This window comes from Oryctolagus cuniculus, chromosome 13 (genome assembly GCF_051225735.1).
Source record: "Oryctolagus cuniculus isolate XC-2025 breed Fujian yellow rabbit chromosome 13, ASM5122573v1, whole genome shotgun sequence".
Lineage (NCBI taxonomy): Eukaryota > Metazoa > Chordata > Mammalia > Lagomorpha > Leporidae > Oryctolagus > Oryctolagus cuniculus.
Window position 1 is genome coordinate 66,465,494 of NC_142879.1, and position 26,917 is coordinate 66,492,410.

The 26,917-nt window shown below is 41.6% G+C and overlaps 1 protein-coding gene and 1 pseudogene across 2 annotated transcripts in view; one reads left to right on the plus strand and one right to left on the minus strand.

Annotated features, from left to right (window-relative positions):
- Positions 1-26,917, minus strand: part of SMYD3 (SET and MYND domain containing 3) — a 780,787-nt gene that overhangs the window by 645,385 nt on the left and 108,485 nt on the right. The gene's annotated exons all lie outside the window — the stretch shown is intronic.
- Positions 21,502-23,843, plus strand: LOC103351011 (small ribosomal subunit protein uS3 pseudogene; annotated as a pseudogene).

Consider the following 26,917-nt stretch of genomic DNA (forward strand, 5'->3'; position numbering starts at 1 on the left):
GAGAACATCCACTTTGCTTATGGCCCTGTCCAAATACCAATGGAGTCTATGGTCACAAAAGGCTTCCACAGCCTTGGCAGCCCATGCCAAGAGCCTCGGATGATCACTGACATCATAAAAAAGAGTGTTAATTGTTAAACAAACAACAGTAGTCACTGTGCACTTGCTCCCCATGAAGGACTTCTGTCCCTAATGAATTGTAATATAAGAATCAACTGCAAATTTTCTCCCCAAAACTGTACTCTATATGCTGTGTGTGTGCGCGGGTGCAAATTGTTGAAATCTAGGCTTAGCATGGAGTTAGTTGGTCCTCTGTATATAAATTCATACTAAAAATGAACCATAACGAAGAAGGAGATGGGAGATGGAGAGGCAGGTGGGATGTGAGCAGTGGGGGGAGGGAGGTTAAGAGGGAAAGAACCACTGTATTCCTAAAGTTGTATCTACGAAAAAATGTATTCATTAAATAAAAATTTTAAAAAGTGAATGAACTTGGAAATAAAAGACCTTTGTCGGGGTAGAGAAGATGGCCCAAAGGCTTGGGCCCCTGCACCTGCATAGGAGACCTGGAAAAAGCTCCTGGCTTCTGGCTTTGGATCGCCCAGCTCTGGCCATTGAGGCCATTTGGGGAGTGAACCAATAGATGGAAGAATTATCTCTGCCTCTCTGTAACTGCCTTTCAAGTAAATAAATAAATTTTTTAAAAAATTAATAAGAAAACAATAAAGATGCTTCAAGCAAAAATTAGTATGACTACTCAAGATTTCAAGAACAAAATAAACAGATAAGGGGCTGGGGCTGTGGCATAGAGGCTTAAGCTTCCACCTGTGGCGCCCGGCATCCTATACAGGCGTGGCTGCTCCACTTCCATTCCAACTTCCAGCTAATCCCCTGCGAAAGAAGCAGAGGATGGCCCAAGTGCTTGAGCCCCTACACCCACATGGAAGACCCAGAAGAAGCTCCTGGCTCTAGCTTCAGATTGGCTCAGCTCCAGCCATTGAGGCCATTTGGTGAGTGAACTAATGGGTAGATTTCTTTCCTGTTCTCTCTCTCTCTCTCTCTCTCTCTCTCTCTCTCTCTCTTCCACCCCCCGTCCCTCTCTCTATAATTCTGCCTCTCAAATAAATAAACATTTAAGATAAAATTATAATACATGCTCCATGAAGGATGTACTTTAAAAACATCATACTAAGTAAAATAAACCAGACACAAATAGTATGTGATTCCACTTGTATGAAATATCTAGAAGAGGCAAATCCCTCTGCAGACAGAAAGGAAATAAGAGGATACTAGGGGCTGAGAGTAAATGGAGACTAAATGGAGTTATTGCTTAACAGTGACAAAGTTGTTGTTCTGAATCAAGAAAAAGTTTTTGAAATAATAGTGAGAGGTACATCACATTGTGAAAGAATTAAGTCCACTGAATTGTATAATACACACACACACATATATATATGGTAAAATATACATATAAATTACTAAAATGGAAAATGTAAGCTTTTTCTTGGACGTTTGATTTAAGAAAGCAACCATGATTTCTGAGACAGTGAACCAGGCCACACTGCCCCTGAGTGAGTCTTGCATGGCATGCCTCATAGCTGCACCCAATGTTAGAGACCTACAAGGTGGGTCAGAGGAATCAAAAAGCACAATGCTCTTCAGAATCTATGGGTTGGCAGAAAAGATGGCTGACTCCACATAGGAGACTGGGAGGAAAATTTGTGAAAAGTTAAGAAAGGGGACAAATATAAAAAGAGACAAGTAGTGCTATGAAAATAAAACTAGGTGCAGTGGAAGAGAGCAGCTGACTTGGAAACCTGCGCTGCTTCCTGTCTATAAATGTAAAACATCTAATAGTTATTTCTTTTTTCCTTTTCTAAGTCTTCTTCCTCCCTAGAACAAGAGATCCTTCAAAGGCAAATACTGGGTCATATCCATCTCTTTATTCCCAGAGTCTAGAACATAATACTGAATAAATAGGTGTTAACTGTCCAGTACTAAAGAAACATTTATCACAGATTTCTGGACCAGAGAGACAGAAACAACAAGCTAAACAGATACCAAGAGAACCATTTCAAGCTGCAGTGGAAAGGATGTGAAAGAATTTACAATGGAAGATGGACAAGTGGATACTGTCATCTACTTCAGTGCTCTCTCAAAGTCTCACCAAGATTTTTCTTAAAGAGGGAATGGGACACAATGTGCATACATAGACAGTAATTTAAAAAATGGGAGAGAATATAACAACATAATTCTAGAAATTAACTTAAGTAGCCAGAGACTCACTTCAAAACCAAAAATGAAAAAAGAAAAGGGGCTGAGGGGCTGGCACCGTAGCATAGGTGGTAAAGCTGCCACCTTCAGTGCTGGCATCCCATATGGGCATTGGTTCAAGTCGCAGCTGCTCCACTTGTGATCCAGCTCTCTGCTATGGTCTGGGAAAGCCGTAAAATATGGTCCAAGTCCTTGGGCCCCTGCACATGCCTGGGAGATCCGGAAGAGGCTCCTGACTCCTGGCTTCGGATCAGCACAACTCCAGCCGTTGCAGTCATCTGGGGAGTGAAACAGTGGATGGAAGACCTCTCTCTCTCTCTTTCTCTCTCTCTCTCTTCCCTGCCTCTCTATAACTCTGCCTTTCAAATACATAAATAAATCTGTTTTTTTCTTATGTTTTAAAAAAGAAGAGGCTGAAATCTAAACTGAACCTTCAGACTTAAGGATTAGTGGTATCCTAAACCTATGAAAGTGAGAGTGAAGGAATTTTTTTTTAAAAAACCTTGAAAAAAATGGGGGGCGGGGGGGGGGCGGCTAAAAGATCTGGTCAAAGAATAACAGACAATTCATTGGACCCCCAGAACCCTCTCTGACTTTGCAAGGCCAGGAACTGCCCCTCTCCCACTCTAGAAAGAGACAGAAGAGGATGAAACACAAGTACTTTGCCTGGGGTGTGTGTGTGAGTGTCTTTGTGCGTGCATGCATGTGGGGAAGGGGAGGGAGCACAGGTCAATCTGAGTGTAAGAGCACAAGACTGAAAACAACAGGAGTAAGTAAAGCCTGTGCTGAGTTCCCATCCCTTCTCAGATTTGAATTCTAGAACAGTGGCAGCCAGGCTTACAACCCCAAGTCAGAAGATAGGAAGACACTTTTCTGGGGAGTGTGAACAGCCCCAAATCCAACAGCCAGGCCTTCCTCAAACAAATTGTTCTAGGCTTGCAAGTGGCTACAGAGCACTGAACTGTGAGTAGTTTGAATTTGAGGAGTTGTCAGTATAAAGTTCACTCTGGACTTTAAAACCTTAGTAAGAAAAAGTATAAAATATTTCAATAATTGTTACACTAATTTTGTTACTTTTGATTCAGTGAAAATATTAATTATTAAAACTAATTTAATGTATTTCTTTTGAATATTGCTACTAGAAAATCTAAAATTACCTATTTCGATGGTGCTCTACAGTGAAGCCTTCCACTCAGTGATCTCTGCCCATGACCACTGAGCTTCAAAACTGTTTTTAAGTACTCTTTTCTTAAAGAGGAAACAGCCAAAAATCACAGGCATTTGAGGAAATTTATTTGTACAAAAGATGGAGACCAAAACAAACTAGAAGAAACATGGAAAATTCTAGAATAGAAACAATGCAAGAAGAAGAGAAAAAAATAAACAAAAACTATATTATTATCCTTAAGGAGATAAAACATTTCTGTCACCTTGTTTTTAAAAAGAATATAAATATTTTTGGAAATTACTAGCATAAAAGCACAGATTAATTCTAATAGGCAGAATAATGGCCCCTCCCAAAGATACCCTGTCCTAATCCCAGAACTTATGAATATGTTGCTTTAAACTGTAAAAGACAATGAAAGATGCATAAGTAATTAAAATGGTTAATTATATCATATTAAAATAAGGATATTATTCTGGATTATACAGTATGTCAGATGTCATCAGAAGAGTGTTTTGAAGTTGGAAAAGGTGGGACCGAAGCTTTGGTGCAGCAGGTGAAGCCACTGTCTGTGATATCAGCATCCCTATGAGCACAAGTTGGAGTCCTGGCTGCTCAGCTTACAATCCAGCTCTCTGCTAATGCTCCTGGGAAAGCAGTGGAAGATGACCTCAGTGCTTGAACCTCTGCCACCCAAATGGAGACTGGGATTGAGTTCCAGGCTCCTGGCTTTGGACTGCTCCAGTCCCAGCCACTGCAGCCAACTAAAAGCTGACAGGTAGTAAGGTCAAGATTCCAACCCAGGTGGTATTCATTCTAAAGCATGTATGCTTGAACACTTTCTTACCTCACAGCAAGGTAAGAGAAGCTAGTATCACTTATCTGATTAGACTACACCCTACTGTATGCCCAAAGGAAGAGAAAATGAAAACAGTTCTAATCTGGAACCATAGAAGGCTTTCTCTCGCAGAAGTTTTTGTCAATTGTTTTCCTTATTACAGAAACCCAAACCAGAGAGAACAGTTTCATTAGAACAATAATTATTTCCTGTAGACAAAAAGAGAACATCTTAATTATCCAATGGTAAGCTCCCAAATCAAACACAGAGAGAGGCTGTGGAACTGGGATCTCTGAAGACCTCAAAAACAATCATTTCAACTCAATTCCAACAGCCATTGCTCTTGAACCAGAACAGCTGCACTCTCCAGGTTCCATTCAGCAATAAGATTCAGTGTTTCCACACCAGTATGGGGAACTAATCAAACTCACAGTCATATGGTGAAGCCAGCGATTATGTTTGAGAACAGACTGTGACCTCCATCTGAGTTCCTGCTGCCCACATGTAAGACCTGGATGGCATACTTGACTCCTGCCTTCAGTATGGCCCACTCCTGATTCTTATGGGCATTTGGGGAGTCAATCAACAGATGGAAAATAACTCTATCTCTCCTCTCTGTTACTCTGCCTTTCAAATAAAATAAATAAATGTTTTTAAAAATTCTCATTGCTGACTCAGAAAACCAGTAAGAGTTATGAAAACAATTTCAATAAAAAGATCTATGAGAGTGCCTGTTACTGAGTCCTGCCTTGGCTTCATATCCAGCATCATGATAATGCACACCCCAGGAGGCAGCAGATGATGGCTCAAGTACTTAGGTTCCCTGCTATCCCTACCTAGGAGGCTTCAGTGGGTTCCTGGCTCCTGGCTTTGACCTGGCCCAGACCAGGGAGTGAACTGGTGGACAGAAAAGTTCTCTCAGGGCCAGCGCTGTGGCACAGCAGGTTAAAGCCCTGGCCTGAAGCTCCGGCACCCCATAAAGGCACCGGTTCTAGTCCTGGCTGCTCCTCTTCCGATCCAGCTCTCTGCTATGGCCTAAGAAACCAGTAGAGGATGGTTCAAACACTTGGGCCCCTGCACCCATGTGATAGACCCCAGAAGAGGCTCCCGGCTTCTTGGCTTTGGATCGGCCCAGCTCCTGCCACTGCAGCTGTTCGGGGAATTAACCAGCAGATGGAAGACCTCTCTCTCTGTCTCTCCCTCTCACTGTCTGTAACTCTCTCTCACAAAATAATAAATAAAATATTTTTAAAAAATACCAAAAGCAATGTTCAATAATTTAGAGGTATCTGAAAGTAATACAAATTAATTAAAAGCAACAAAATAGGTTTTAATCCTTAAAGGAGCTTGGAACGACCTATAATCAAGGCTGCTGCTCAGGCAGAAGGAAGCTACAGTACAAAAAGCCCCGAATGTCAAGTGCAAGGTAAGAAACAGAACACAACACTGGGGAGTAGCCAGTGCTCTGGAAAATAGTGTGGAGAGAGTGTTTTAAAAATTAATTTTGATAAGGGATGACAGCATCCATAGCAGCAGCCGGCGCCGTGGCTCACTTGGTTAATCCTCTGCCTGCAGCGCCGACATCCCATATGGGCACCGGTTCTAGTCCCGGCTGCTCCTCTTCCAGTCCAGCTCTCTGCTGGGGCCCGGGAGTGCAGTGGAGGATGGCTCAAGTGCTTGGGCCCCAGTACCGGCATGGGAGACCAGGAGGAAGCACCTGGCTCCTGGCTTCGGATCGGCGCAGCACACCAGCTGAGGCAGCCATTTGGGGGGTGAACCAACGGCTGTCTATAACTCTCTCTCTCTGTCTCTCTCTCTCACTGTCTAACTCTGCCTGGCAAAAATAAAAATAAAAAAAGAAAATGGATAATCACAAAGAAATGAAGAGTGTTAGAAATGTTATTTATGTGGACTAAAATGCATATAAAGCTTTTTCAAATTTTAGAATTTATTTGAAAGCTAATTAACTGCTTAAAACAAAAATAATAACAATCCACTCTGGGATTTATAACATGTAAAAGTAAAATACATGATAAAAACAGCACCAAAAATATGAAGGATAAAGAAAAATACGTTGGGGCCAGCACTGTGGCGGAGAATAAACCCACTACATGCAGTGCCAGCATCCCATCCATATGGGCACCGGTTTGAGTCCTGGCTGCTCCACTTCCAATCCAGCTCTCTGCTATGGCCTGGGAAGGCAGTGGAAGATGGCCCAAGTGTTTGGGCCCCTGCACCCATGTGTGAGATCCAGAAGAAGCTCCTGGCTCCTGGCTTCAGATCAGCACAGCTCCGGCTGTTGCAGCCATCTAGGGAGTTAACTAGCAGATGGAAGACCTCTCTCTCTCTCTCTCTCTCTTCCTCTGCCTCCCTGTAACTCTAACTTTCAAATAAATAAATAAATCTAAAAAAAAAAAAAAAAAAAGACCCCAGGGTAGTTAAAAAAAAGATGCTATGGAGTATATCGCATGCCATTATTAAAAGTACTACTAAAAATTCCACAACATTATTAATTATCATTTTAAAAGGAATTTTATCAGGGCTAGCACTGTGGCATATCAGGTAAAGCTGTCACTTACAGTGCTGGCATTCCATATGGGTGCAGGTTCCAGTCCCAGCTGTTAACACTTCTGACTCAACTCCCTGCTAATGCACCTGGGAAAACAGTCCTTGGGCTCCTACACCCACATGGGACACCCAGATGCAGCTCCTGTTTCCTGGCTTTGGCCTGGCCCAGTCCTGGCCATTACAGCCATTTGAGGAGTGAACCAGTGGATGGAAAACCTCTCTCTCTCTTTCCACCACTATCTCATCCTCTCTGTAACTCTGACTTTCAAATAAACAAATAAATCTTTTTTTCTTAAAAAAAGGAATCTTATCAACTGTTAAAATTCATCTTAATTTCAGAAATATTAAAAAGTGGGATAACATGTTCCGTCTCAGAATACATGAATAAAATACATGAATAAGTACCATAAACCAGAGTTCTAAAAATCCGTAAATGCTGCCTCATATATAAATAGCGATAAGGCTAGTCTGACTCCATGCAAAAAGTGAAAAATAGAAATCACTCTTGCTGTGTTCCTAGAATGTAGCACAAATGACAACCAAAAAAGTGGTCAGAACTATCACTCTTCAATCTCTCAATCAAGCATCACGTCACACGAGGACACCAGGCAGTATTTGGGTCCCACAAAAGAAAATGTTTCAACTATAGCCCTCAAGGATAGGCTTCACAAGTGGGAGAAGTAAGACAAGCACTAAATAATAAAATTACATGCAGAATCTGGTTATGTCATTAAACGGACATCAATGAAATATAAGGGTTCAGAAAAAAAGTAAAATTAATGTAGACTAACTGGAACAGGGAAAGTTCCAGTACCAAGCTGGCATCAGAACTGGATGGGCATCTATAAGGGATGAGGATGTGTTTGAGAGAAATCAACAGGAAGCAAGAGAAAATAACAGGGATATAGGTGCTTTGGGGCATATTGGTAGAAAACCAAGCATTTTTGTTTAACTAAAGCAAAGGCTGTATGTGACACAGTGGACTATGAAGCTACAAATAAAATTTAAAGGCAGAGCAGTAGGCAGTCAAGAAGAGACAATGAATATTTCTGAGCAAGAAATGACATTACCAAATGTCGCTCCCCCTCTTCGTGGAGGAACGACACTGGACCCTGCACTGTTCTTTTGTCTGCTCGGCCCTCCCCGGGTTGGCTGCTGGTTCTTCCCGGGTTGGCTACCCTCCCTTCCACCTCTGTGGAAGGGCGGTTCCCCCTGCCACATTCCCCACTTCCGGGGGGAGCGGCACACCGCCGGCCGGCTCTCTCGGGGGCTGCACAGGTGTTCCTTCAGATAGATGTTCCTGGTGCATGTTGTCTCTCTCCTCCTTTATAGTCCTCTTCCACCAATCCCAACTCTGCTACCCACACGCTGAGCGCGCTGCTCTCCTCCAATCAGGAGCAGCTCCTGCAGCTTGTCAAGTTGGTGAGAGGCAGCTGGGTAGAAGCTGTTTGCTCCTCTCCCAGCGCCATATTGTGGGAGAGCAGATGTATAGAATAAGTCTTAATTCCAGTAACAGTCTAGTCCGAGTTGCTCCCAGTTGCTCCCCACAACCAAAGGGGCCGGCGCCGTGGCTCACTTGGTTAATCCTCCGCCTGTGGCACCCACATCCCATATGGGCGCCGGTTCTAGTCCCGGCTGCTCCTCTTCCAGTTCAGCTCTCTGCTGTGGCCCAGGAGGGCACTGGAGGATGGCCCAGGTGCTTGGGCCCCTGCACCCACATGGGAGACCAGGAAGAAGCCCCTGGCTCCTGGCTTCAGATCGGTGTAGCTCCGGACGAAGCGGCCATTTGGGGGGTGAACCAACGGAAGGAAGACCTTTCTTTCTGTCTCTTTCTCTCTTTCACTGTCTAACTCTATTTGTCAAATAAAATAAATAAATAAATAAAAATAAAGAAATGACATTACCAGAAAAGTGAAGGAAAACAAACTCCTAATGAGCTGTTTGCAGATACTAGCTCCAAGGACTTTGTGAGAAATCCTAGTGACTTTACTCATTTATTACGAATGCCCAGAAGCCAGCTAGAATCCAGAAAAAATATATGGGATAGGAATTTTTATTTAGGAGTAATCAAGACTACATGAGAGTTGAAGCTATGAAATAAACATTTTCCCTGGGAAGATTTGACAAGTGGAAAGAAAGAGCCCAAGAGAGGAACCTGAGCAATATCATTAGTGGAACAAGCAGAACAGCAGTTCATCCAAAAGAATAAAAAGCAGCAAGCATATATTTAAAAAGAGAGAGAGAGAGAGAGCAAGGGAGGGAGGGAGGGAAAGAGGGAAGGAGGACGGGCAGGCGAGAGGGCAGGAGAGTAGGAAAATAGTATTTAAGAAAAAGAAGACAAGGCTGAAAAATTTCACAACGAGATGAAATGACATGAGAACTGAAACATATCCCCTGGGATTTAGGTTGTTGATGACTTGGCTGAACGCAGCAGTGTAAGTGGAACAAGAAGGATGGGGATGGGGAGAGTCTGCAAAAGATGCCCAAGAAAGACTGCCCTTGGGCTGAGATGAAGTCACACAGATGGACAGTGCAGTCATCAGGTACAAGGAAAGGAAATCATATCTGACAAGAATAGGCTGTATCCAATCTATAGATACTGACCTTCTACAAAAAGGCAGCACACATTCAAAAATTCCAAACTTAACAGGTAAAACTAATTTGCTCTTTTGTGAAAATTAATCTTCTAAGTATATATGTCAACTTTTAGAGAAAAAGAACCCAATCAGAAATCTGACAAACTACCCAGCAAAATTTGTAAAAAGGTATGCAAGGGGCCGGTACTGTGGAACAGCGGGTTAAAGCCACGGCCTGCAGCGCCAGCATCCCATAGTTATAATATGTAAAAGTAAAATACTGATAAAAAACAGCACCAAAAATATGAAGGATAAAGAGAAATACGTTGTGACCGGCATTGTGGCGTAGAGTAAACCCGCCACCTGCAGTGCCGGCATCCCATCCATATGGGCATTGGTTCGAGTCTGCTCCACTTCCGATCCAGCTCTCTGCTACGGCCTGAGACAGCAGTACAAGATAGTCCAACTCCTTGGGCCCCTGCACCCACGTACGAGACCCGGAAGAAGCTCCTGGCTCTTGGCTTCAGATCAGCTCAGCTCTGGCCACTGCGGTCATCTGGAGACTGAACCAATGGATGGAAGACCTCTCTTTCTCTGGCTCTACCTCTCTCTGTAACTCTGTCTTTCAAATAAATAAAATAAATCTTTAAAAAACAAGGTATGCAAATATGGTCATATCTTTTTTATGGTCGCTTTCTAGAAGAAGCAAATTTACGTATATCTGTTACATAAAATACTCTCTCCAATTCTGCTGCAATATGTTCAATCTCAAATTTGAATTTTACTACATTCCTTATTTCTTATAAAGGATCCTAAATTTTATAACAGAAAAAATTCATTGAAAATTTATTTTTCTCACAAAAATTGAGAAAGCCATTCAGTTCCTGAAAACCTGTTTCTCTGGTTATACTCCAAAAGAAAATTTATATTCTTGCAGGTCAAGATACATACAGGACTTTGACCTCACTGCATAATTACACATGAGATACAAGAGTTATGTAAAAGTTAAGTCAAACTCAGATTAAAGTACCATCTAGGTGTGAAAGTGTTACCTCCTCTAGCACTTTCTCCAAGGAAACTACCAGAATCATTTATTTTGAACCACATGTAAATGGCAAGGCTATCAGTTATGTGATATCCTATAAAAAGACAGAAACAATTTCTAATTATATCCATTCTTTCATTTTAATTAGCCTACAGAGTGATTGCATATTTAATTTGGCTATCTTTAAAAAATTAAGTTACTTTACTGAAAGTATTTCAGATAGCTATGCCACCATACATCAATTAGAAAGTTAATCACTCTGCTTGTTCTCACAAAAAGATTTTACAGGAGGTGGAAAGATGGTAGTATTCCTGCTTTTTAAAAAGTTAATTAGCAGGCACTCAGTAACAGAGATCATCCAAAAATAAGCTTATCAAAACCCAAAATATGTAATCTGAGTAACGTCAGGTAACAGAAAGAGAGTCTCTCTAATGAGATTATTCATGTTCACTTCAAAAGAAAATGTTTAGTTCACAGTTTCAGGTTTAGTTTTCAAAATGCTAGAAGACTTTGTTATACAACAAAATCTTTCTTAAACATTTAAAAAATTTTTCTTGACATACTTCTAAAAGACAGAAGGCAAAAAAAACCATAATCCATGATTAATGAAGATCAAGATTGGCCCAAATTTCCTTTTTTAAGATTTTTTTTTAAGATTAATTTATTAGAGAGGTAGAGGCAGAGAGAGAGAGAGAGAGTTCTTCCATCCACTGGTTCACTCCTCAGATGGCCATAACTGCTGGAGCTGGGCTGATCTGAAGCCAGGAGCCAGGAGCTTCTTCCAGGTCTTCCACGTGGGTGCAGGGGCCCAAGGAGTTGGGCCATCTTGTACTGCTTTCTCAGGCCACAGCAGAGAGCTGGATTGGAAGTGGAGCATCCAGAACTCGAACCTGTGCCCACATGGGATGCCGGCACTGCAGACGGCAGCCTTACCTGTTACCTAATAGTGCCGGCCCCCCAAATTTCTTACAAATGAGAAAAGTTTCATACAATGGGATTTAAGATATTATAAGTCACAGGGTCAGTGTTGTGACCCAGTGAGTTAAGGAGTTTCAAGTCCTGGCTGCTCCACTTCCAATCTAGCTCCCTGATAATGCACCTGATAAAGCAGAGGAAGACAGTGGACCCTGTACCCCCATGGAAGACCCAGAAGAAGTTTGAGGCTCCCAGCTTTGGTCTGGCCCGCCCCACCATTGCAGCCATTCTCCCCACCCTCCACCCCAATCCCATACCATGTTTCTGCCTTTTAATATAACAAATATATATATATATATATAAACAGCCAGCAAGTAAATCATATGCTGCAACTGTAACATACATTTCCTTCATCCTAGATTCACCAACAATAAAGCAATTTATTTCTATAGATGAATACTCCATCTTCAGATATAAACTCATCATGGTTGTATGTAAGCCAAAGTGTTCTGTGGGGAGCAACTGGGAGCAACTCGGACTAGACTGTTACTGGAATTAAGACTTATTCTATGCATCTGCTCTCCCACAATATGGCGCTGGGAGAGGAGGAAACAGCTTCTACACAGCTGCCTCCAGTTCAACCAATAAACAGCAGGACCTGCTCCTGATTGGAGGAGAGCAGCGTACTCGGCATGTGGGTAGCAGAGTTGGGATTGGTGGAAGAGGACTATAAAGGAGGAGAGAGACAACATGCACCAGGAACATCTATCTGAAGGAACACCTGTGCAGCCCCCGAGAGAGCCGGCCGGCGGTGTGCCGCTCCCCCCGGAAGTGGGGAATGTGGCAGGGGGAACCGCCCTTCCACAGAGGTGGAAGGGACGGTAGCCAACCCGGGAAGAACCAGCAGCAAACCCGGGGAGGGCCGAGCAGACAAAAGAACAGCGCAGGGTCCTGTGTCGTTCCTCCATGGAGAGGGGGAGCGACAGTGTTCTAAGTAGCATTTATCCTTAGAGAAGACTTTCAAAACATACACACAACCTTATCTTTTTTATTATTTATTTGTTTGAAAGAGTTACAGACAGACAGAGAGATCTTCCATCCACTGGTTCACTACCTAGATGGCTGCAATGGCCAGAGCTGGACAAGGCCAAAGCCAGGACACAGGAGCTTCATCTGGGTCTCCCACATGGGTGGCAGGGGCCAAAGTACTTGAGCCATATTCCACTGCTTTTCCCAGGCCATTGGCAAGAAACTGGATTGGAAGTATTGCAGATGGGACACAAATCATGTCCATATGGGATGCCAGCATTGTAGGCAGCAGCTTTACCTTGCAAGCCACAACACCGGCCTTCCATTAGTAACTCTTAAAATTCCAATTATTTTCCTCAAGATAATTTATCCCACACAATAAAATGGTATTGTACCCCAACTATATTTCAAAACCTCATTCAATTAAAAATAGTTGAATGAGATATAATAAATGGAAGCAGACTGCAACAAATCTGTTACACAGCAGACATTTTATAAAAACTGACGTAATCTGAATTCAGCTCAACCCTTTTACACTAAAATAGTAACAACTAGAAGGTTCCTATTTCACACCAAATTAGACAAACATCATGGCAATAGCATAGGGGCAAATGAAACAAGTCGAAAATGGAGAGTGGGAAGAAGTAAAAGAATCTGATCACACTGCACAGTTGCAGATGCAACACCAAAGTAATACAGAAGGTTCCCCAGGTCTGTCATCTTCATTTACTCCTCATTCATTCAGTTGAAGGAAAATGATAAGGGCATTCACTTGCTGGTCTTGGCTTCCAAACTGATAACACATTGTTCTCTAAATCATACTCTTATTCTCTATTTTACAATGATCTTGCTGTGCCAAAACAGTCTACAGTTCTTTCTTTCCATCCTCTCTCTCTTTTTCTCTTTCTCTCTCCCTCTTTCACTCTCACTCTCTCACTCTTGGTAAGTTTTCAATGTTTGAGTTAGCACCATCACTCCCTGCTATGGTTTGGAAATGGTTTGTCCCTCACAAAACTCATGTTGAAAATTCCCAATGTAGTCCCAACGTAGTAAGACTGAAGGCATGGCCCCTTTTGCTTTTGTTTTTGTTTTTGAGAGACAGAAAAAAAGAGAGAGCCAAAGAAAGCATTCCGCCTTCTGCTGGTCAACTCCTATCTGCTAGTCTATTCTCAAATGCCCACAATAGCTAGGACAGATCAGGGACAAAGCCTAGGGCCAGGAACACAATCCAGGTCTCCATACAGGTGAATGGAACCCAATTACTTGAACCATCAAGTAATTCCTGCTGCTTACCAGGGTCTGTGCTGGCAGGAAGCTGGAGTCAGGAAACACAGTTGTGATATGAACCCAAGAACAGCAATATGGTATGTGCGAATCTTAACGACACTTGCTCTCAAGAAAGTAAGGAAGTTAAAAGGGTATTAGGCATGAAGGCTCCACCTTCATGCATACATTAATTGGCCAAAACAGAATTCTTAGATCCTTAGATCCCTATATCAATGGGTAAGCTTCAGAATGTATTTCTGATTATCTGAAATTACTACAGAATTTGTATATGTACATTTTCTACAAAAAGAGTAAACAGGTTTCATAATGTACTTTCTTTTTTTAATATTTATTTTACTTATTTGAAAGGCAGAGTTAGAGATAGAAAAGGAAAGACAGAGAAATCTTCCACCTGCTGGTTCACTCTCCAGATTGCCTCAACAGCTGGGGCTGAGGCTAGGCCAACTCGGGCAGGCCAAAGCCAGGAACTTTTAGGTCTCTCACATGGGTGCAGGGGCCCAGCATTCAGGCCATCCTCTGCTGCTTTCCTAGGCACATTTAGCAGGGAACTGGATGGGAAATGGAGCAGCAGGAAGCAAACCAGCACTCATATGGGACACTGGCATGGCAGGCTGTGACTTTAACAAAAGCACCACAACACCAGCCTCCATGAGTTACTTTCTTATACCATCAAAGTCAACAAGTTTGATAAATTACTCTCTTATTCCATGAGCACATCATGGAATAAACAAACAAACAAACAAACAAATCAGCACAATTTTAAGTGAGCACCTTTTATATTCCAAAGTTTCTTTGGCGTTAAGGGCAAGAGGTATTTTGAGTAAATGTAATACTAGATAAGGTTTTATTGCCAGGATAAAGAAAGAGTCACCACTCTTACTCAAAGTCAGGAAAACCATCAAGAACTACTGAGAAATCCAAAACAGCTTGAAAGGGTTGGGGAGGAAGGGAGAGTAACAGTGTTGAGACTAAATGTTAAGAATTACCAGCAGATGGTATAAGGCAACTAGAGAAAACATACTTAGTGAAACCATATAAATTAGAATGTGACACAGAATAATAAATAGAATGTTAACTGTATTAACAGTTTTTCCTACATTCCTCAAATAACTTCAAGTGTGTCAAGGGTGGGTCTTTGTACATGGATCTCAGCACAACAACTGTCACATAGTTATTATTCAACACTGCTTGAATTAGTAACAAAAATAAAGGTTGAAAATAGATGCCATGTAAAAAAATTGTTAAATAACACGAAGCTTTTTTGTAATAGATACATGTTCATATTTCCTTCACCCATTTGAGAGATAAAAGGTAAATATTCTAAAACATTTCAGGAGAAAACCTATTTATGAACCATGTTTCCTCGTTTTAAGAAAATTATACAACAATAATACGCAGTTGGAAAAGAATCTAGTTTTCATTAAGTGAACTAAAATTTATAGACTTAAATCTCTAGTAACTAGAGACAGGAGCTTTGCTTTTACAGACCATCCCAGGCAATGGGGTTGGGAGTAGCCTACAATTTTATTCCCTTTAACTTTTTGTTTTAGATGACTTTAAACTTTGATAACAGTGGCAGTAATAATAAAAAGAATTCCCATTATTCACCCAGCTTCCTCTAACATAAACATCTTACTGAGCCATAGTGTAATTATCAAAACCAAGAAACAAACACTGATGCAATTCTATCAACCTTAGATTTCACCCAAAACATTTTTCAAGTAATGTCCTTGTTCTTTTCTCAGGACTCCATAATTCATTTAGGTGTCCCTTCTTCTGAAATTCCTCCAACTTTTGACAATTTCTAATTTTTCTTTGTCTTTGATAACAAAAGAATAATGGCCAATTATTTCTACTGTCTGATGCTTTATCATGATTAGATTATTAGGTTATGCCTTTTGACAAGTATACCATAAATGATGAGTTCTTCTCTTGGTCAAGGCCATATCTTCCAGGTTTCTTCACTGTAAAATTACTTTCTTTCTCTTGTAATTAACATCCTAGAAACAGAGATTTTCAGATGCTGCAAATATCCAATTTTCTCAGACTTTTCACCACCAACTTTACCATTTTAAGTAAATCTTGCCTGTACCATTACTATTGTGTTCGGATAGTAACTTTCTACTCCCTCACACCTTCTACCCCTATTAACTCAAATTTTTCTGTACACTACTTCTCACTCCCATTTAGTTATTCATTCAATTAGTATTTATATGAGTATGGGCTTAAGGATTTTATGTTATCCTGTGGTTTATAACATAAAACTGTTGACTTATTTTCCTGCTCAAATTGCTCCAGTTTTGGCCAATGAGTTTTTTCAGATTGGTTTCTGTGCCCATTCACCCCATGTCCCCCTTTTTAAGAATGTCTTTAAATTTTTTTTTTTTTTTTTTTTTTTTTGTGACAGGCAGAGTGGACAGTGAGAGAGAGAGACAGAGAGAAAGGTCTTCCTTTTTGCCGTTGGTTCACCCTCCAATGGCCGCCGCGGCCGGTGCACCGCGCTGATCCGATGGCAGGAGCCAGGTACTTCTCCTGGTCTCCCATGGGGTGCAGGGCCCAAGCACTTGGGCCATCCTCCACTGCACTCCCGGGCCATAGCAGAGAGCTGGCCTGGAAGAGGGGCAACCGGGACAGAATCCGGCGCCCCGACCGGGACTAGAACCCGGTGTGCCGGCGCCGCAAGGCGGAGGATTAGCCTAGTGAGCCGCGGCACCGGCCGAATGTCTTTAAATTTCCCAGCAATATACGATGCTTCTGGCTCAATACAAGAGTGTTTTTTCTGCTCAAGTCCCAAAACCAACCACTTCTGCAAGGAGGTCTGGCTTTTTTTATCAGGATGTCATATACAGTATTTTGACTGCATACTTTAAAGATAAAGACAGGCCGGCACTGTGGCTCACAAGGCTAATCCTCTGTCTGCGGCACCAGCACCCCAGGTTCTAGTCCCGGTTGGGGCGCCGGATTCTGTCCTAGTTGCTCCTCTTCCAGTCCAGCTCTCTGCTGGGGCCCAGGAAGGCAATGGAGGATGGCCCAAGTGCTTGGGCCCTGCACCCACATGGGAGACCAGGAGGAAGCACCTGGCTCCTGGCTTCGGATCGGCCGAAGCAGCCATTTGGGAGGTAAACCAACAGAAAAAAGGAAGACCTTTCTCTCTCTCTCTCTCTCTCTCTCTCTCTCTCTCTCTCTCTGTCTAACTCTGCCTGTCAAAAAAAAAGAGATAAAGACAAAAAGAACTACATACAAGTATTATACTAGTAAATCTGCTTCTCACAGAAGTATAGGCTATCAATTCTGAAACTATACATTTACTAGAGTTGAAAAATTAAGTACAGTAGATAATGAAAGTCAGATTCCTCAATGTCAGAGAAATCAGGAGTGCTCACTGCAACTGGGCTCACTGCAACTGGGCTATCTCTGTTTCTAGAGATCTCAGTGTATACAGATGGGAAATATATGTACAAATAATAATGCACATATACACATACATCCATATTTATGTTAGTGTCTATTTATATATATAAATAAAATACTCAGGGGGCAGGTGCCATGGCTCACTTGGTTAATCCTCCGCCTGCGACACCAATATCCCATATGGGAGCCGGGTTCTAATCCTGGCTGCCCCTCTTCCAGTCCAGCTCTCTGCTGTGGCCCGGGAAGGCAGTGAAGGATGGCCCAAGTGCTTGGGCCCTGCACCCACATGGGAGACCAGGAAGAAGCATCTGGCTTCTGGCTTCGGATAGGCACAGTGCCAGCCGTAGCGGCCATTTGGGGAGTGCACCAACAGAAGGCCTTTCTCTCTGTCTCTCTCTCTCTCTCACTGTCTTAACTCTACCTGTCAAAAAAAAAAAAAAAAAAAAAAAAAAAAAAAAAAAAACACAACTCAGAATCGGGGCAGGTGCTGTGGCACAGCGGGTTAATGTCCTGGCCTGAAGCGCCAGCATCCCATATGGGTGCCAGTTCTAGTCCCAGCTGCTCCTCTTCTGATCCAGCTCTCTGCTGTGGCCTGGGAAAGCAGTAGAAGATGGTCCAAGTCCCACACCCTGCACCCACATGGGAAATCCGGAAGAAGCTCCTGGCTCCTCGCTCCTGGCTCCTGGCTCCTGGCTCCTGGCTTCAGATCAGCGCAGCTACAGCCATTGCAGCCATCTGGGGAGTGAACCAGCAGATGGGAAGACCTTTCTCTCTGTCTCTACCTCTCTCTGTAACTCTTTCAAATAAATAAAATAAATCTTTTAAAAAAATAATCAGAATGAATTCATATGAATAAATTTAAAAATTTATTTATTTCTTGGCAAGTCAGAGAGGGAGTAACAAAGAGAAGGATATCTCCCATCCACTGGTTCACTTTCCAGATGGCCAACAGCCTGAGTTTGGCCAGGCTGAAAACAGGAGTCAGGAGCTTCATTCAGGTATCCACATAGGCTTCAGGGGCCCATGCCCTTGGGCCATCTCCTGCTGCTTTTCCCAGGTCATTAGGAGAGAAATGGGTAGGAAGTAGAGTAGCCGGGATATGAATGGGTGCCCATATGGGATATCAGCATTGCAGTTGGTGGCTTTACTGGCTACACCACAATGCCAGTCTCCATACTGATAATTCTGATTGCAATCCAACACCACAGGGTGAATTTTCACCGATCACCTTTCTTTATTAGTAATTTCTTTCTCTGACAGTACCCTGAAGATGAGTGATTTTTTTTACCCCATTTCTGCTTTCATTCAATAGAGACAAAGAGAAGACAGAAAAGAAGGGTTTCTTGCTCCATCCATAGCCATGCTCTTCTCCCTGACCCTGTAGCAGCAAAGGTTGGTTTCTGAAAAAATCTCACCTATCTTTTTTGGCAGCACCTGGGAAAACAGTTGAGAAAAAGTCTACAGGTGAGTATGAACTCTTCCTATAGCTAGCCTCTTCCACATTCTACATCTAACAATTCTGTACTGCATCTAGCTGAACTGATACCAATGTACAACTGTGTCTGCCCCACGTTCACAAATATTCATAACTCCCCCTTGAGGCATCTGTCTCTCCTTAGACTTCAAGCTAGTTGTCTACTCTGTTACCTCAGCTCTTTGGGATTCAAAAACCTCAAAATTTGCAAGTCATGAAATTGCAGTCAGTCAGCTTCCTTTTTGTTTTGTCATTTTTAAGGTTATAAGCCACGCTCTTTCTGTCCCATGATTTTGTTATTAATACCTGAATATTTTGCTAAAACACTGAAACAAATTAAAAGCTTACTGAAAAGTCAACTTAAAAGTAACAGTTCCAATTCCAAATTAAAGTATTCTAATATAATTTTAAATATAAAACAACAAAATGGATGCAACTGGAAACTATTATACTTAGTGAAATAAGCCAGTCACATAAAAACAAAATATCATATGTTTTCTATGATATGTGGCAGTTAATATAGAATACAAAAAATGTATAGGAATAAAATGGACATCTTGTGATGTGACTGTCATTTTTAGCCCTTATTTATACACCTTTGGAACTGTGGTCTTCCTATTTTTTTCACTTGTTGAATACTATGGTTAGTGGTGAATTCAGCTTGTAATTATAGAAGGGATTCAAAGTTTTTCTTTGCAGAAGTTAAAAGGAAGGAAGGAAGGGGATGGAGGGAAGTAAGTTATCTTTTTAGAACTTTATCTATGAAACACATGAAATATGTTCTCTTTATATTAATAAAAACTAAAAAAAAAAAGGAAAAGAGCTAATTAGGGAGCTTTGGCTGTTTGTTAATGTGATTTTTTCCAGCTGTTGATACATCATCAAGAAAAGTCTCATTATTTCACTAACAATAAAATAAACCCAAAACTAAACTGTAATAATGCATTTAGACATAAATTACATTGATAACTCAGTCTAACAAAAAACACATAACAGCTGATAATGATTTCTTAAAAGCATTTGCTTCATATTTGACAGAATGCTTTGAGAACATCAATCATATATTCATAGTCTCATAATTTTGTTTTACAAAATATTTTCTCAAATCTCTTGGGAGATTACTGCAGGGTTACAAGTTGTCCTAAGATCAAAGATCAAATAGAGAAGGGGAAAAAACACCCTGTAATTCTCTCAGCTCATTGATCTTTCCCATCTGTTATGTAAAAAAAGGACGTATATGTTAAGTTTGAAAAAAGAAAACCTGTTTTAACTAGAGATGACAGTAACTTGATTCTGGCAAATGTTCAGAGAGAATTTTTCTAAAAGAGATCCAATTTCTTTCTGCCAAAATACAAATGATGTCAACAATAAGAAAATAAAATCTAGTCATCAAAGTACTGTTGCTTATTTATATCTTTCTTTCTGCAAATATATCATATGACAAAGTTACAATTATCAAACATACGCAGTAAATGAATTTTCAACCATCAGGAGGATTTTTTTAAACACAAGCTTATGGGTGAATGATGAGAGACAGCTGGAACAAGACACTGAATAATGTAGTTAACTTAGGTCTAGAGAAATTACTTTCCTAGCATAGGCCAAAGATTCCAGTTTCTTTGGGCTCTCCTTTATGTAAAAAGATTGAAGCTCTGTCCTACATCTTTACCTTAGAAATAATAAATAAATCAAGAAATTCTCAGGAGGCAAATGATATACCACATATTTTAGAAGAAATAGTTTTTGTTTCCTGAGAAAAATGCTCATAGGTGTAACAATTATGGCTTTTGGTATCCTTAAAGTATTCTAGAATCAGTCTAATTTTTTTTTTTAGTGTATCAACATTTTCTTTCTCCTCAAATAACTGTTAAATTGTACACCTAACATGGATGGATTTTGTGGCATATAAGTGATATTTTAATAAAGTTGTATGAGAGGTGGGTATTGCAGTACAGGAGGTTAGTATGCTGCTTTGGACATCCACTTTCCATTTGGAGTCCCACCACTGTTCCAAGCCAGCTTCCTGCAAATGTGCTTTCTGGGAAGTAACAGGTGATAGGCCAGATATGTGGGTCCCTGCCACCCATGTGGGAGACCCAGATGGAGCTCCTCTGTCCCGGTTTCAGCCTGGCACAGATCCAGGCATTTTTGCAGGCATTTGAGGAGTGAACCAGTGAATGGGAGATAGAATACGCTCACACTGTCTTACAATTAAATAAAAACTTACAAATACACAGCAAAATGGCAGTGCTGGTTTCCAAGAATAGGAAGTTCGTTATCTGATAGTATCTCCAAAGATGAATTGTGGGGCCAGTGCTGTGGTGTAGTTGGTAAAGCTACTGCCTATGGAGCCAGAATTCCATAAGGGTGCCAGTTCAAGTCCCTGCTGTTCCACTTCTGATTCAGCTCCATGCTAATGCACCTGGGAAAGCAGCAGAGGACGGCTCAAGTGCTTGGGCCCCTGCACCCATGTGGGAGGCCCAGGAGAAGCTCCTGGCTCCTGGATTCAGTCTGGCCCAGCCCTGCCCGTTGTGGCCATTTGGAGAGTGAACCAGCGGATAGAAGCTATCTCTCTTTGTGTGTAACTCTGACTTTCAAATACATAAAATAAATTAAAAAAAAAAAAAAAAGCTGAACTGAATGAGTTTCTCATTCAGGAGTTGAAGTCTGAGTTACACCAACCAAGAAAGAAATCATTATGTGAGCCACCAGGACACAGAATGCCCCTGGTGAGAAGAGTCAGGAAATCAAGAATTGACTGCAGTAATTCAGAAGAGGTCTGGCTTTCCAGAAGGCACAGTAGAACTTCATGCTAAAAAGGTGGCTACAGGAGGTCTCTACTGCCCAGGCAGTCTCTGTGCTACAAACTCCTGAGGGTTTGCTGTACAGAGCGACCGCAATGAGGTTCTCCAGACCATAATGGAGAATGGAGCCAAGGGCTGTGAGATCATGATGCCTAGGAAATTCCAAAGACAAAGCTGTCAATCCATGAAGTATGTAAATGGCCTAATGATCCACAGTGAGGACCCTGTTAACTTCTATGTTGACACCACCATGAGCTGCTCAGACAGGTGTGCTGGACATGAAAGTGAAAATCATGCTTTATTGATTACAGTTGATGCAACTGTTAAGATTAGTCTTAAAAAGACCCCTGCCTGGCCATATTAGCATCATGGTACCAAAAGATGAAATAGTGCCTACCACATCTATCTGAGAACAGAAGGTTGGGAAGCCTGAGCCACCTACCATTCCAGTTCCTACAGTGGAACAATGTTTCCTTAGCAGCTATATCAAGTCTGGATATTGCTTTATTTTTTTTTTTTACTTTTTTATTTTACTTAAGTAGTACAACTTCATGCATTTAATACATACAAATATGGAAACATGGTGATTTTCCCCACCCATCACCCTCCCACCCATACTCTCACTGGATATTACTTTGTAAAAATATTTAATAAAATATTGTGCAAAGAAAATGTTAAATAAAAAGTTTTTAGGGGCAGGTATTTGGCACAGGAATTAAGAAACAATGTGGGCTGGAGCCATGGCTCACTAGGCTAATTCTCCACCTGCAGCGCCAGTACTCTGGGTTCCAGTCCCGGTTGGGGCGCCGGATTCTGTCCTGGTTGCTCCTCTTCCAGTCCAGCTCTCTGCTGGGGCCCGGGAAGGCAGTGGAGGATGGCTCAAGTGCTTGAGCCCTGCACCCACATGGGAGACCAGGAGAAGCACCCGGCTCTTGGCTTCAGATCGGCGCAGTGCGCCAGCCATAGTGGCCATTTGGGGGTGAACTAACGGAAGGAAGACCTTTCTCTCTATCTCTCTCTCTCTCACTAACTCTGCCTGTCAAAAAATAAAAATTAAAAAAAAAGACACAATGTGGACCATCCAATCTCACATTGGAATACCTGGGTTCAAGTCCCACCTCCCCTTCTGATTCCACTTTCCTGGTAAGGCAGATGCTAGGAGACAGCAGGTGATGGTTATAAGTACTTGGGACTCCACTACTCACATAGGAAAACCAGGCTCTTGGCTACAGGCTGTCCCAGTACCATTTACTGTGTGCATTTGGGGAATATAATAGCAGACAGATGAGAGCTCTCTCTCCCTCTCACCATCACGCCCTCTCTGGCATTCACAATTTTTTAATTTTTTAAAAAATTTGCTATAAGGGGTGCTGGATTCTGTCCCGGTTGCTCCTCTTCCACTCCAGCTCTCTGCTGGGGCCCAGGAGTGAAGTGGAGGATGGCCCAGGTCCTTGGGCCCTGCACCCCATGGGAGACCAGGAGAAGCACCTGGCTCCTGGCTTCAGATCAAAGTGGTGCACCAGCCGCAGCGCCCATTGTGGGGTGAACCAACGGAAAAGGAAGACCTTTCTCTCTGCCTCTCTCTCTCACTGTCCACTCTGCCTGTCAAAAAAAAAGAAAAAAAAAATTGCTATAAGATTTTAAAAGATTTCATAGGTTTCTTGTAAACAACTCCTTTGTATGAATGAGTTTTCCGAAGAATATATTGTTTTGTTTTCATTTTTGGTTGGGTATATTTTCTAATTCTAAATTTTTCATCTTTAGATCTAATGAAACTTTTCTAGCCTCATTGCTTTATTAAGCAAATCATTTCTGCAAATTATACACTGCAGTTTAAGCACAGTGACCTCAACTAGGTCACATAATAAATCAGAATGATATTTAAGGGGCCAGTGCTGTGGTGCAGCGGGTTAACGACCTGTCCTGAAGTGCCGGATCCCATATGGGCAGCAGTTCAAGGCCCAGCTGCTCCATTTCCGATCCAGCTCTCTGCCCTGGCCTGAGAAAGCAGTAGAAGATGGCCCAAGTCCTTGGGCCCCTGCATCCATGTGGCAGACTAAGAAGCAGCTCCTGGCTCCTGGTTTCGGATCAGTGCAGCTCTGGCCATTGTGGCCAATTCGGGAATGAAGCAATGGATGAAAGACTCTCTCTCTCTCTCTCTCTCTCTCTCTGTGTCTCTCCCATCTCTGTTTAACTCTGGCTTTCAAATAAATAAATCTTTAAAAACTTTAAAAAATAATAGAATGATATTTTAGACACTTTTAGATTAGCAATGTGCCATAGAACTTTATGTAAGAGCCAAAATGTTCTGTTTCCACAGACCAATCCAGAAGCTAGAAGCTACTTGCCACATGCAGCTCCTGAACCTTTGAAATGTACTTGTATGATTGAAAAACTGCGCTTTAATTTTTTTCTTTCTTTTTTTTTTTTACAGTCCCACAGTATGGGACTTCATAAAGCTAAGAAGCTTCAGTAGAGTGAAGGAAACAAAAAAAATAGATTGAAGAAACAACCTACAGGAGAAAATATTGACAAATTATACATCTGACATAAAATTAATAATCGGAATATATATATATATATATATGAGAGGATTTTGAATGTTTTCATCAAAAAGAGAGGATAAATGTTTTAGGAGATAACAACACTTATTCTAAATTCAATATATACATGGATCAAGACATCACATGGTACCCCACAAATATGTACAATTTTTATGTATCTTTTAAAATTTTTTAAAAATAAAAAAATTTCAATAAAGATTAAAATAATGAAAACAACCTAGGGAAACCATAAAAAATGAATAGTTTCCATTATTCATAAACAGACAAGGCTATGGTATGTATGTAGAAACAAAAGACCTCTTTCACATAGATACTTGATAGTTAAGGCCTAAAAATACCGAGTAAGGTTATATAGATCACTAAGACTTAGTAAAACGTTTCAGCATTAACATTTTCAGAATGGTAAAATTTTCCCATGAAATGAGAGTTGAGAAACATTTGTTTAAAATGAGTATTCATCAAACTATGTTTTGAGAAATAACAGTATAGCATAAGAAGTTATGATAGGCTGCAAAAAAGAAAAGCATTGATGGCTTAGTTGGGAAATGCTAAATTTAGCAAAAATAAAAAGAATCTGTAGGGGGAGGATTTTTACATATCTTTTAATAAACTAACGCCATTGTGAATCTCCAAGAGAGTTGTTTTGGAAAGTTTATAAAACCAATCTGGCTGATAATCATAGGAAATAGAGACCTAATCAAGATTTTTCAAACTTGTCTAGTGATAATGATCACTATGGAAAACTAGTCAAATATACAGATTCCTATCCTGTAGATTTTGACTCAACACGTCTGGGGCAAACACTGGACTAGGACATTTGAAGCTTCTAAGAAAACTCTGAAAACAGTATTTACACATACAAATTTAACTGATCATCACACATACATGCAACCAGAATGCATTAAAGCAGAAAACAAGTGTTGGTGAGGATGTAGAATGACTGGAATGTAAAACTGTGTGGCTACCAAGAAAAAATAGTATACCAATTCCTCAAAAAATTAAAAATAGAATTACCATATGAGCTAGCAACTATGCTTCTGAGTATAGAATATAGAATTGCCCCACATTACCCAAGATCCTGGTAAATTCCTGAAAATGCAGATGGTTCCAAAACCTTTAGGAGAATACCTCAAAAAGTTTATTTATAGAAAACAGAATCAAAAGAAGTTTGTTTTTGAGGCAAAAAAATTTTGAAATTCATGCATACATTGGCCGGTGCCGTGGCTCAATAGGCTAATCCTCCACCTGCGGCGCCAGCACACCTGGTTCTAGTCGCGGTCAGGGCACCGGATTCTGTCTCGGTTGCCCCTCTTCCAGTCCAGCTCTCTGCTGGGGCCCGGGAGTGCAGTGGAGGATGGCCCAAGTGCTTGGGCCGTGCACCAGCATGGGAGACCAGGAGAAGCACTTGGCTCCTGGCTTCGGATCAGCGCAGTGTGCCGGCCGCAGAGGCTATTGGAGGGTGAACCAACGGTAAAGCAAGACCTTTCTCCCTGTCTCTCTCTCTCACTGTCCACTCTGCCTGTCAAAAATAAAAAATAAAATAAAATAAAATAAAAATAAAGAGTAAATAAAATTTAAACAATTTTTTAAAAATTTATTTATTTGAAAAGCAGAGTTACAGCAACAGAGAGAGAAATCGAGAGAGCAATCTTCCATCTAGTGGTTCACTCCCTAAATGGCCATGTCGCTGAGCCATGCTGAAGCCAGGAGCCTGGCGCTCTCCATTCAGGTCTCCCACGTGGGCATAGGGGCCCAGATACTTGAGCCATCTTCCACTACTTTCCTAGGTGCGTTAGCAGGGAGCTGGATCAGAAGTGGAGCAGACAGGACTCAAACTGGTACACACAGGGGATGCCAGCATTGCAAGAGGAAGCTTAACGCATGCGCCACCGCCACATCTGCCTCTAAATAATTTTTAAAATAAAATAATTTCATCACACAGAAAGACAACCAATGTTATGCCAAGGCACGAAAAGTACATATAACATTTTATTTTTCAAGACATGAGACATCATTTTGTAATCTGCTTTTTCTACTCATTTTATTTGCTCCATGTCACTAAATTATTATTAAAAATTAACACTAGCAAAAGACACCTGCCACAAATTAAAAGACTTTCTAAAAAGATTTTATTTGTTTATTTGAGAGAGCTACAGACAATGAGGGAGGGAGAGAAAGGTCTTCCTCCTGTTGGTTCACTCCTCAAATGGCCGCAACGGCCGGAGCTGCACCGATCCGAAGCTAGTAGCCAAGTGCTTCTTCCTGGTCTCCCATGTGGGTGCAGGGGCCCAAGGACTTGGGCCATCATCTACTGCTTTCCCAGGCCACAGCAGAGAGCTGGACTGGAAGAGGAGCAGCCGAGACTAGAACCAGTGCCTCTATGGGATGCCGGCGCCGCAGGTGGAGGATTGACCTACTGCACCATGGCGCCGGGCCCACAAATTAAGTACTTACATCTGCCAATTACTATACAAACAGAAGTTTGCATTAGTTATTTCATCCTAACAAAAACCATGAAGATATCATCATGCCTATTATACTGGTGAGCAAACTACATATTAATATTTAATGACAAGGGACAGCATTGTGGCACAGCAAACTAAGCCATTGCTGACAATGCCAGCTTCCCATATCAGAGTGCTGGTTCAAGTGTCGGCTGCTCTACAGCTGATCCAATTCCCCACTAATGTGTCTGAGGAAGTAGTGGAAGACGGCTGAGTGCCTGGGACCCTGCCATCCACATGGGCAGGCCAGGATTGAGTTTTTTACTCCTGGCTTCAGCTTGGCCCAGTCCCAGCCATTGTAATTATTTGGGGAGTGAACTAGCAGATGGAAGATTTCTCTATTTCTATCTGCTACCCCCACCCCACCCCAATCATTTTGCCTTTCAAATAAATTTTTTTTTTTTTTATTGACAGGCAGAGTTAGTGAGAGAAGAGAGAGAGAGAGAGAGTTATAGACAGTGAC